Source organism: Callospermophilus lateralis, unplaced genomic scaffold (assembly GCF_048772815.1).
Source record: "Callospermophilus lateralis isolate mCalLat2 unplaced genomic scaffold, mCalLat2.hap1 Scaffold_1127, whole genome shotgun sequence".
Taxonomy (NCBI): domain Eukaryota; kingdom Metazoa; phylum Chordata; class Mammalia; order Rodentia; family Sciuridae; genus Callospermophilus; species Callospermophilus lateralis.
In genome coordinates this window covers 278,683-290,735 of record NW_027511538.1, presented here as the reverse complement: position 1 = coordinate 290,735, position 12,053 = coordinate 278,683, and positions in this window count along the sequence as shown.

The window sequence follows — 12,053 nt, the reverse complement described above, 5'->3', positions numbered from 1 at the left end:
TGATTTTTGTGGTACCTAGGGGGTTGCTGTGGGTCCTAACCTAGTGTAACTGAGTCAGGATCACTTGGCATGGAAGATCGCTCCAGTTATTTACAGACAAACAAATCAGCAGGGTTGGTATATGCCTAGGAGCACTCTGAGTTTTTCCATGGACAAGGGTAACTCCCCCTTTTGGACAGGCTTTGCTCTGAAGTGGCTGGTTTCTCAAAAATGGAGTCTCATCAGTTTCTCATTCCATTTAAAAAACTCCATTTTGAAACCTGAGGTCATTAATAGAGGTCACTTTTCACCAGGCACACCCACAGAGCCCTCTAATATGGCCTCAGACAAATTACTTGCCCTCACCCTGATAATCTGAATAAAGCCTCTGGCAGGCTTTCCTCTCCTGATAAGAGTGAAAGGTGAGAATATCAGGATGGAGACCACCAGACCAGATATTTCTGACCTCAGGGTAAATGAGAAATCTGGTGGCACCTGATAATTACAAGGTATGGTAAAAAATAAAAAATAAAACAAAATTTAGTATAAAAATAGAGCTAAAAACAGGGATTTAGCCAGCCTAAATGAGTATGTACTCCAGCTGGAGAGCCTGATGTGGACCTACACTGACATCCCATCACTTGCCATCATTTTCCTATTCTCTGTGTGATCCTCACTGCTCTCAAACTCTACCGCCTTGTCTGGATCTTTGTGAGAGCTGCAACTTCTCCCTGTGACCCTCTCCTCAACTGGTCATCCACTCCCCACCAGAAAAAGCCTGTTTTGGTTTGGGACCTGATTACTGCTGTCTGAGTGGGTGTGCATCTGCAGGACATAAAGCCAAAGGCTTGAGAGTTTTGAACTTAGCATTCAGAGGAAATGTCTGTCACTAGCCTGTCATGATTAAATCTGTTTTGCAATGTTCAGAATTAATCTAAAATTGTTTTCTGGGAATTAATTAATCTACAATTGCTTGGTGTTATTTGATTATCTCCACTGCAGAGCCTATCATTAAGGATTGTTGTTTTCTTCATTAGGAACCTATAGAGTAAAGTTGTATTAAGAATTTGAGTGAATAAAGAATTGAAAGGGGCAGAAATGCATGGATATTTTTTATTTCTCCCCTTGACTGCAATGTCACAAATTTGCTCCCTGGAAACATGTTGTTATTATTTTTAAAGTATTAAATTAAGGAATTCTTATCACTAAAGATTATTATTATCTTCAATTCTAAATGTTGAATTTACTTTTGGCATTATCTCTTTCCTTTCACTGTTATTGTTATGGCTATTAACTGGTAATGAGGCCTTGCTTTTCCAATGCTGAAGTATAACACCAGAGAAGCACATAAAGACAAGTTTAGAGTGGAAAGTTGAAGCTTTATTAAAGGACAGCAGAAAAGATTCTCCCTGGAGGAAGAGGGGGCCCAATTTAGTGGTACCCGCTTTCTCCACAGAAAAGTCCACTTCACCATGGCTGATTTGGGAACTGTCAGCCAAAGAGTCTCTGCAAAATAGTTCAATGTAGGTAAACTTTCTATTTTTGTGCTGCCCTGTTTACTTGGCCACTGACCAAGGTGCTGGACACCCCCTTACTATTTTCACAAATATATCCAGTATAGTACTTTGAAGAAATTGCAAACAAGGCCTCTGGCCTTGAGCTAGGCTTCACAGAGATGTCTACATTTTTAAGATAAGTTACAAATTGGCTCCATAGTAACAGCTGGCAGAGGGAGGAAGAAAGGGTAGAAAAAGTTCTCCTCTTCTCAAGTGTTGTCCTTGAAGGGTTAACTTGCCCAGACAGTGAAAGAAAAAAGCTGCTTTTATGTGAACTTCTGCACACTGTAAACTTCTGCGCCCCTCTACTTACATGCTGGGTATAAAACTCTGAAATTCCCTGAAATTGGAGGGATTGATTGATAACAGCAAAAGCTGTGCTTTCTGAACCTGGATGCAGCCAAATGAAACTGTTTCTTTCTATCTTCAGTGCCTTGCTTCATTTGTCCCTACAACAAACTAGGACACAGCACTGGAGGGAGTACTGTCACATGTGATGAGTCAGGTTTTGCAAGAGAAAACACCAACTGGGCTGCTATCCCATACATCTTTCCTACTTAGAGTAGCAATCTGACTCTGATTATCACCCCCAAACCTCTCCCCAAAACAAGAGGCCTTTACATATAAGGGTCTGCTGACTGTCCCATGTCAGTCACATGTTATTTGGAAGCCAATGACAGATCCACATGGCTCCACCACAGATGTTTTATCAGACACCTGCACTCCACTGCTCCAAGATTAGTTCCCAGCAGGCTCCAACTCAATTGCATCTCTGTTCTACACCATTTTTATGAATTCCAGTCAATAAAGGAACTATCTGGTTCAGTAATGATTAGCAACAGGAGATCGGATGGATCTCCATTTCAGAAATTCCTGGTCATGAGAATTTCAAATATTCACTGTATTTGTCTAGACATCGTTCAAGGATGAAGTAGATGGCACTGTGGGTCTTGATTCTTTCAGGAACTATTAAGGGGTGAGAAAACTCCATTCAAAAATAATCTATATGAGAGAGAGAGAGAGAGAGAGAGAGAGAGAGAGAGAGAGAGAGAGAGAGAGAAATTTATATATAAGTATATATATATATATATATATATATATATATATATATATATAACAGCCATTCTTTTCTTTTAATGAAAAAAACATCACCATAGTTTGAACTTATAGTTATTATGAAGCTAGTCATAATTAAAATTCTTTCTCCATTCAGTATTACTATTTCAACAATATTTGTTGGTTTATTTTTACCACATTATGGTGTTTCTTTTTTTTCTTTCTTTCTTTTCTCTTTTTATTATTGGTTGTTCAAATCAATAAAAAGCTCTTGACATATCATATTTCATGCATTAGACTCAAGTGGGTTATGAATTCCCATTTTTAGCCCAAATACAGATTGCAGAATCACATCGGTTACACATCCACATTTTTACATAATGCCATTAGTAACTATTGTATTCTGCTATGTTTCCTATCCTCTACTACCCCTCCCCTCTTCTCTCTCTACCCCATCTACTGTAATTCATTTCTCTCCTTGTTTTTTTTCCCATTCCCCTCACAACCTCTTATATGTAATTTTGTAAAACAATGAGGGTCTCCTTCCATTTGCATGCAATTTCCCTTTTTTCTCCCTTTCCCTCCCATCTCATGTCTCTATTTAATATTAATCTTTTCCTCGTGTTCTTCCTCCCTGCTCTGTTCTTAGTTGTTCTCATTATATCAAAGAAAACATTTGCGTTTGATTTTTAGGAATTGCCTAGCTTCACTTAGAATAATCTGCTCTAATGCCATCCATTTCCCTGCAAATTCCATGATTTTGTCATTTGCAGTGCTGCGTAATACTCCACTGTGTATAAATGCCACATTTTTTTAATCCATTCATCTATTGAAGGGCATCTGGGTTGGTTCCACAGTCTAGGTATTGTGAATTGTGCTGCTGTGAACATTGATGTGGCAGTATCCCTGTAGTGCGCTCTTTTAAGGTCTTCAGGAAATAGTCCAAGAAGGGCAATAGCTGGGTGAAATGATGATTTGACCCAGATTTTTTCAATCAAAAATTCTAAAGTATAAATCATCTACTATGACTGTTCAGCCTAAAGCAAGATACCCTTTGAATACAGTATAAGAAGAAACCCATAATTTTGTCAGAAAGATAACACTTGTAAATTCAGGTATTATCTATAGTTACTGGCTTGGCTAGGTATCTAATTGTTACTATCTATAGAAACCAATCAATTGAACAAAAGTTTCAGGCAATTAATACCTGAGTAAAATAGTGCTTTTGTTTATGTAGTAATACCAAGTTTATATATCTTTCTTTTCTAACAAGCTGAACATAGCATCAAAACCCCAATCTCTCAATATACAGAAATTTAACCAAGACTTTTTACTGAACAACCAATTTATTCAGTTAAATGAGTTTAGTGATTGCTGTCTGAGCCAAAATGTTTTTTCTCTGCATGCAAATCTGGGTCAGCTTCATGTAACATAAGGTCAAATGATTATAGGAATCCTCAAAGTTCAGCACTGAAGAGAAACATCATGAATAATTTTCCTTCAAAAATGTTAAAAACTGATGTTACCAATCTACCATTGCATTTATTGAAAATCACAATGTTTTACCCAGGAGACATCTAATTTTCTGCACCACAACTCACTTTAAAAGGCTCCAGTGTAAATTCATTGCAGAATGTATTTCTAGGTAAATAAATAATTTGACCCAAGTATGGAATTTTTGAATAGATGCCAATTAAACAGGAGAGAAGAGCTGAAAAAATAAATTGTCATTTAAATTTTAAAGTATTGATCTTGAGCTATTACCATTGACAGTAGTTAGAGAGTCTGGCCATTTCTCTATTGAGGGCTGTTAATTTGTGAAAATAGTATCATACTATCAGCACAGTAGAAAACACATCTTTTGAATTCTCTAAGGCAAAAAATGTATTATTTTCTCAAGTTTCTGTGAGTGAATAATTGTTTCAAAAAAATTTCTACTCTAAAATACTGCTATTATATAGTCTTTCTCAATCAACTGTTTTCTCAATAGACTGAAAACCATTACACATTGTTAGCAGTCTTACTTCAAAATTCCTTTGGTGGTATTCCTGAAAAATATGAATACTGAGACCTTGTACTTCCTACAGGGAAATCCTCTTCCATCATCTTATAATCTTAATAAAGAGTAAAAGGAAGTTGCTTGTTTTTCAAGTTTTATATACCTATATAAGTTTGTATACAATTATATATAAAAATTCTTCAAAGTGATTTATAAATATATATATATATATATATATATATATATATATATATATATATGTGTGTGTGTGTGTGTGTGTGTGTGTGTATTTACCCACACATTGCCTACATAAAAATTACTTTAAGGATAATATGTTTAATATACCTGGAGAATTTAACTGCAATGTGGTCTCTTGTACATGAAATCATGTAGCTGGTTGCAGTGGTACACGCCAGAGTCTTGGGAGGCTGAGGCAGGATGATTGTGAGTTCTAAGCCAGCCTCAGCAATTTAGCGAGTCCCTCAGCAACTCAACTCAGTGAGATCCTGTTTCTAAATAAAATACAAAAAAAGGGCTGAGTATGTGGATCAGTGGTTAAGCATCACTGGGTCCATTCCTTGGTACCAAAAAAAAAAAAAAATAATAAGGAATGCAATCCTGCAATCATGTAGGCATGCATAATGCATAAGTACATGGTTTCAAGTTTAAAGAAAAATAAACATGGTAAAATTTTACTAAAATCCAATAGTTGTTAAAAAAATAATTCAAGAAACTAAGTGTTAAAATATTTACATATTTACTAGAATACCATAAACTATTATCAATAATGTTGTAAACATTGACAACATGAACATTTAATAGACTATAATGTTATCAGAAAAAAAATATTTTTTAAACATTATAGTTAACATTATCACTTGCTATATAATAACAGGGACGCATCATTTAATCTTAATGCGTTCACATTTCAGGGTCTAAATTTTAGATGGAAGAAGACCATCACTAGTCTTTGGCTATGTAGGCCTACAGATACCTAATGTTAAAAAATCCACAGAATTTACAGTTATTGAATGAATTAATTTTGGAGTATTATGACTATGGATAATTAATTTTTTTCTTTGATTTACCTTTTTTATAGACTTCACAGGATGTTCTACTTTTGTAATAAGAAAATTCCCTTTCAAAAAAAATTTTATACAATTAAAAGTAAATTGAGACTTGGAATGGATTTAGTTTTTAGTAATCAAAAATAAAACTATGGGGCTCAGAGGGAATATAGTACATGGGTTGAATGTTTGCATTTTAGAGTTATGCTTTTCTGAGTCTGAATTCTATCTCTGCCTCTCCTACTTAACAAGGAACACAGCTCTCTAGACAATGGTGTTGTAAACCTCAAATAAAATAGTGCTTGCAAGGTACTTGGCACTCATAGTTAGTTTCAAAGGATAGTTGCTTTTATTATTACCATAAAATCTAATTTTAATAAAATCAACAACCTACAAACTATTAGACATTTCACACTCTGTACTCTTTTTGACAATAAAATATTTTTAAACCTTTAACTCATACTTGGACCTGGGCAAATACTCACTCAATTTATATTGTATTTTCCACTTAACATGTTATTCTAGGGTAGTGAAAAAGGCAACCAGTTCTCATGGCAACGACAAACATGTTTACCTGGAAGTCATCTTTGATATTGGAAACTTGAAACTACTCATTTCTTTAAATAAGAAATACAACCCTTCATTTGAAGTACAAGTTATATTATACTCACAAACATATGGACAAAAGTGTTAGGTAATAATTGGTTGTGGTTGTTTTTTCTTTTCTGTGGAGGTGAGGATTAAACCCAAGGCCTTACAATTGCTACGCAAGTGCTCTACCACTGAGGTATACTCCCAGTCCCAAATATATGTATTGCATACAATCTCTTTAAAAAATCTGTTATGTATGTCATTAGTAACAAAATATGCTTATTACAAGATGGATTTTTTTTTCAGAGTAGAAATTAGAAATTTATTAAAGGACAGCAGAAAAGACTTCTCCCGGAGGAAGAAGGGGACCCAAAAGGTGGAAATCCGTGGAAGGGCTGTTCTTTCCCATTTATATAGTTTTGGTGATGGAATATAGGTTGAAGGGGTTAGGACACAGGTGGACCCAATTATCACTTTTTGGGTGAAAGATTTAAACAAGAAAAACTACAGAACCCTAAAGAAAAAAATAAAATAAATACCATAGAAGATAGAAAGATCTACCTTGCTCACGAATAGGCAGAATTAATATAATCAAAATGACCATGCTACCAAAGCACTATACATATTTACTGCAATTGTGATCAAAATCCCAATGGCATTCCTCATAGAAATAAAAAAGCAACCATGAAATTTATCTGAAAAATAAGAGACCAAGAATAGCTAAAGTAATCCTTAGCAGGAAGAGTGAAGCAGGTGGCATCACTATACCAGACTTTAAACTAGACTACAGAGCAATGGTAACAAAACAGCAGGTCATTGGCAAAAAAAAAAAAAGACTGGTAGACGAATGGTACAGAATAAGGACACAGAGACTAACCCACAAAATTACAATTATAATATATTAGACAAAGGTGCCAAAAACATGCACTGGAGAAAAGATAGCCTCTTCAACAAACCATTATCTCTCACCATGCAGAAAAAACTCAACTCAAAGTGTATCAAGAACCTCAGAATTAAACCAGAGACTCTACATCTAACAGAATAAAATGCAGGCTCTAATCTTCATCATGTGGGATTAGGCCCCAAATTGTTTAATAAGACACCTATAGCATAAGAATTAAAACAAATAATTAATAAATGGTATGGAATCAAACTAAAAAGTTTATTCTCAGCAACAGCAACAATCTGTGAGGTGAAGAGAGAGCCTACATCCTAGAATGAATTTTTTACCCATCACACATCAGATAGAGCACTAATCTCTAGGGTACACAAAGAACTCAAAAAGCTAAGAAAATAATGATAATAATAATAATAATAATAATAATAATAATAATAACAACAACAACAACCCAATCATGAAATGGGCCAAGAATCTGAACAGAGAATTCTTAGAAGAGAATATACAATCAATCAACATTTTTTCTATATATCTGATTGGTTATGGTGCCCCCTTCAAAAGGCCAAGCATAGTTCTGGTTCAGTTTCGAAGGAAGAGGAATACAAGAAAGAAGTATTCTCAACTCTCATTTATAAATTATTAAATACAATTTTCTATGTCATTTTCTAAACATAGCTGAACATGGAAAATATTGGCATGAAGCAGAGAACATTTTTATTAGAAACACAGTGTAAAAGAAAGACAAAAAACATAATTATTTGCACCACATTGAACCATAAGAGAAATGGAACCTGGAGTTCAGAAAAGAAAGATTCAAACTTTTATACTTGGGAATGTGGATGACATGGATGCCTAAAGTGAAAAGATTATTACAAGCTTTTCAAAGAAAATTCATGTGAGTGGCAGATAATGGTTAACCAATTAGAATCTGCACAGTGTCTCCCAGGGCTTTGTCAGCTGTGCACTACAGATCACACAGGTATTCATAGCGTCAATGAAGAGCATTATTCATCTGTACCCTCTAAAATTATTCACATAGCATTTGAAAAAACATGTGTATGTGGATACTAAATGGCAATTCAGCAGACAAGAGAAAACTACCCAGAGACAGAATTGTAGAAATTTCTTCAAAGATCATCAATGTATATTAAGCTCCTGACACAGGGATGTCAGTCTAGGGAAATATTATTTTCTCTCCATTTTGAAGACAGTGCTTTGAGAATACATTTCAGGGGCAACACAAATACTTTTTTTTCTGTCATTTTAAGAAAATCTTCAGAAACAGAGCTCAGAAGACAGATTTCTTAGAAGGATAAATGCCTGGAGATTACAAAATGAAAAAAAAAAAAAAAAAAAAAAAAACCACATCAGTGGCCCTGAGTGACTCAGTAAGGAAATAAATCTAAAAGGCTTATTAGAAACTGAAAAGGAAAAAAGTAAGTATTTCTAAAAATAAATATGTTCATTAGTTGCTATCTCCACAACATGTCATTAAGTAAACAACAAATTATGTATAAATATTTCTAGGAGTGGCCAAATTTTATTCCATATGATTTTATATTAAACTCCAAAATCCAGATAATAGAGTTCATGATTCACTGCCAAAAATATTACAGAAAAAAATTTTAATGAGTGGATGTTTAGTAAATATGTCATTTAACAATTTTATTAACATATGATTTTAAAGAAATTTAATCACTTTCATGCAGCCTTAGTGTAGAGAAATTTCTTATTTATTTTTCCTGTAGTAATTAAGAAATATAAGCCCTAGAATCCACTTTAAATAACCTACCTTTACAATCATACAAAAAATCTATAATAAAAGATGAGTAAAGAAAAATGTCAATTTAAAAAAATAATTTAAAACTTTTTCTTTTTCTTGAAATCAATCGCTAGCTGCATTTTTAGATTCTTTTCTCATCTTTTAAGCCAAAAAGATATAAAGGACAGAAGTTTGAACTACAAATTTATACATGAGATATGTTTATTAAGTATAAAATTCAAAAACTTTAGAAACTTAAGAAATACAAAATAAAAACCCATCATGGGAAAAGTTAAGTAATATTGATAAATATTTAAAACAAATCAATAATCATTAACTCAAAAAAAGTTTAAATTAGTATCTATTTGTGGAAACTATTTTGCTATTGAATATACATGATATTCCCCATCACAGAGACTTACTGATATTAGAGCATATGTGATCATGATAACATATAAGTACTCAATGGTACTCACCCAAACACTTGAAGCCCAAGGACACGGCTCAATACAATATAGATCATGGAAGAGATAAATAATAATCTGTAGGAAAATTGGTAACTAGAGCCAGTTACATTCCATAATATATCCAGTTTACAAAAGAGCATAAAACACTATTCATAAATTTTACATAGGTGCCTTATGCAAGTGGTATTTCATATGTGTACATTTTTAGAAACTAAATATGTAGAAATTATGAGAAAATGAAAATCACAAAAAGCACATAAAAGACTGAATTATACATCCCATGTATAGAGGATAAAGCTCATCATTATAAAGGTGATAATTTTCTTTCAAATTAAACAATATATCTCACCAAAATTGCTATGTACAAATATGAACATATCACATGACGTCTACTTTTATGTGTATTCTATAAAGCAATAATTCTTTTTTAAAAAAATGATAAATAAATATAAGATAGAAGAAAGTAGGAGAATAGGGAAAAAGGGAACTACTGGATACCTAAGGGGGGCAAATTATATTCCATGTTTTATGGTTATGTCAAAATAAACCTGACTATTAAATACAGCAATAATGCAATAAGCAAAAATTTTAAAAATTCATCTACAAATTTATATGTAACTTTAGTCAAAAACCTTTTCAATTATAAGAGCAAAAAACGAACTTATCATGACCTACTATTCATAGATATTGTGAAATTATAATATTACAATAATCATCAAAGAATCACAATATAAATAAGATCCCCATATGAACACTCACACACACACACACACACACACACACACATATATATATATATATATATATATACATATATATATATATATATATACATATATATATATATGTAAAAACAGTATGCTTTATTGCAATAGAAAATTTTAGATAAATCAAACCATAACAAAAATAATCTCAGCAACTTAGCTAGGGCCTTTCTCAAAATAAATTTAAACCTGTTAGGGCTGTTTATGGGTGAAGAGTCCTTGCTTCCCCAATGCTGAAGTATAACACCAGAGAAGTGTGCCAAGGCAGGTTTAGAGCGGAAAGTAGAAGCTTTATTAAAGGACAGTAGAAAAGACTTTTCCCAAGAAGAAAAAGGGGGGCCAAAGAGGTAGAATCCATGAAAGGTATTTTTTTTAAACTAAGGTCTTTTTAGCTTTTTTATAGCTAAGGTCTTCCTTCAGCTATCCCTCATTCCTATCACATTCCTGTCCTTTGTTCTGTTATCTTGCAGTGTTGGAATGTAGGTGGGAAGACCCAAAGTGTGGAGGACAGGTGGGCTGAAGGAGTAATCTGGTCAGGAAGGGCTTTTGGATTAGCAACCTCATGTTTGCTGTGAGTTGCTTCATTAAAATTTCCTTGAGATGGGCTCAGGGCCTTGGGGACAATTTCAATTCCCCTTATTCTGGACTCCATCCTCAATATGGTGTTCATTCTTGATCTTACTGGCTATTAGACCCAATTTACCTAAATACACTAACTACCTATCTGTAAATCTGGCTCCACTTCCAAGGATATGGAAGTAGTAAAGTATCCCTGAGTTCACCTAACTTTTACAAAATAATAATAATGAAGAAAGTAAAAATAAAAGAATGTCAAAATGAAAATTAGCTAGCCCAAAAGGAAATTAGGTACCATAATGACAAAATGACAGCCCCTCTCCTGCAGGAGAATTGCCCTTGGAGATTTGATATTGATAATTATTCCACCTGTCAGTCTCCAGCATCTGGTAAGACACTGGGCTGCAGGAACACATCTGCCACATAGTATTTTATGCAGATTCTGAGGATGCCCTCTGAGCTTAAGGAAGGCAGCAAAGAGTCTCTGCCAGTGACATGTTCCCCACCTGGTTGGCCAGTAGGACTTAGGACATAGTGGCCCAGTGGAGGACTTAAGCCTGCAGACTCCAGAGACTGCCCAGGGTCCCAATCTGCTAGCTCCTGTTTTCAACACAGCCAGTCTTGTGGTTCCAATAGTCTTCCTCCCCCAGCCTCCCTTGCTAGGCCAATGCACACTCACCATTTTCTGGTTCTCAGGAGTAGGGCTACTTGGGATCCTCAGTTCCTGCACAGCAGAACAGCCTGTGACTCTTAAGTATGAGACTACAGATGGCAAAAATGGAGGACTCAGGAGATAAGAAGTGAAAGCCCACCCTCCTACTGCCTGATGACACACAGGATTGGACAGTTCCCACAAAATGCTCTTGATTGGAAGGGACTTCAGATCATGAACATTGGATCTAGAGAATTGAGCCCTTTTTTGAGTGACAGGGAATATTATCCAATCCAGGCAAGAATAAAGGCTAGAATCCCAGGTCATTGAGTGCTGTTTTTTTTTTTTTTTTTTTTTTTTTTTTTTTTTAATCTGAGAAATGTACCCCAGTGTCTCAGGCTGCTGTTATTTTAAGACAAGGTTGTTTTCCCATAAGTGGGAACTAATTTAAATTTAAACTTACATATAAAGTCATTTCAGTTTATGAATTATATATGTTTGTATATTATTTAGGAATTAATATAAAATAATGACAATAATTATAAAATTTTATCGATTGATTGATTGATCTCTGTTCTTTTTAGGTGACAGATTGAAGTTTGAACTGGGAAGAAACCTCCTAAAGTAAAAATGCCTAATAAAAACAAGACATAAGGGGCTGGGATTGTGGCTCAGCAGTAGAGTGC